Below are 1,378 nucleotides of genomic sequence, written 5' to 3' on the forward strand. Positions count from 1 at the left end.
TTGAGACCAGGTCTCACTAACTCAATTGTTCCGGTTGGGCTGAAACTTGGGATCCTCCTTCCTCAGCCTCTTGAGAGCTGCGATTACAGGGTTTAGACTTTTCTTTTTTTCCTTTGAGTCAGGGCCTCATTATATAAATATTCCTCATTTAATGACCTACCTGTTTAACGACTGTTTGGACTTAAGACCTGCTGCTCTGACTTATGAGTTGTCTTTGTTTTTTCGTATATTTCTGTACATCTTGTTGGTAGAGCCTCTATGCCTTTTTTGGGGTACAGTATACCTTGTTTATACAGTGCTGCAATTTTGCTAATTGCACTGTACATACAGCACCATAGTTTTATGTTCTGTTATACATATGGTTCTGCATATGACAGTTGTGCAAATAAAAACAAAGTCATCAAGTTGGAGCTTCCTTTGACCACTTCTTTGTTCTGATTTTTTTTTTTTTTTTTTTTTTTTTTTGTACTCGGGATCAAACTCGGGCCCTTGCTCTTGTGAAACAGGCAGTGGAACCACAGCCAAATCCCCGGCCCTTTGTTCTGAATATTGTAGTGTCCTTGCTATATACAATGCCTTGTTTAGTAGTGACTGATTCATAGAAAGACTGGCAGGGCCGGGTGTGGTGGCACATACCTGTAATCCTAGCACTCAGGAGGCTGAGGCAGGAGGATCCCTGTGAGTTTGAGACCAGCCTGGGCTACATAGTGAGTTGCAGCTCAGTCTCTCAACTACATAGGGAGACTCTGTCTCAAAAAAAAAAAAAAAAAAAAAGGAAGTGCATCATCATTAAATGATTAATGCCTGTAGTCTATTTTTTTTTTTTGGTACTGGGGATTGAACCCAGGACCATGTGCTTCTGAGGCAGGCAGTGGCACTAGTGAGCTAACTCCCTGGCCCTTTTGTTTGGTTTTATGAGACAGGGTGTCAGACAGTTCAGACTGTCCATGAATTTGCTACGCAGCCCAAGCTGGCCTCAAACTCAGGGTGAAAACCCTGCCTCAGCCTCCTGAGAGCTGAGCCTACAGGCTTGTGCCTCCACACCCAGCCCACTTATCGTGTTTTAGGTACAATCACTAAGCATGCCGTACAAATAAACACAGCATTCACAAAAAGACAGATGTCTTCAAAATATTGGGATGGGGATTTAGCTCAGTGGTGCCACTGTTTACCTCGCAAGCGCAAGGTCCCGAGTTTGAGGCCCAGTACCAAAAAAAAAAGTATCATTTCTATAATATCTGATACTGGGGAAAAATAAACTACTAGACCATTTTTTGGATATAGAGGCCAAAAAGCCACCTCATATGTTTGTCTGTTTTCTTTTGTTTTTCTTTCTTCCTTTTTTTTTTTTTGGCCAGCCTTGGCTACATAGCAAGAC

The 1,378-nt window shown here is 42.2% G+C and overlaps 1 protein-coding gene across 1 annotated transcript in view; it reads right to left on the reverse strand.

The window, feature by feature from the left end:
• The window catches only part of Ap1m2 (adaptor related protein complex 1 subunit mu 2), a 10,319-nt gene that overhangs the window by 4,226 nt on the left and 4,715 nt on the right, over nt 1–1,378 (reverse strand). The window lies entirely within an intron of this gene.

This window comes from Fukomys damarensis, unplaced genomic scaffold, assembly GCF_012274545.1.
Source record: "Fukomys damarensis isolate Sample0158 unplaced genomic scaffold, DMR_v1.0_HiC HiC_scaffold_37, whole genome shotgun sequence".
In the NCBI taxonomy this organism is placed as follows: domain Eukaryota; kingdom Metazoa; phylum Chordata; class Mammalia; order Rodentia; family Bathyergidae; genus Fukomys; species Fukomys damarensis.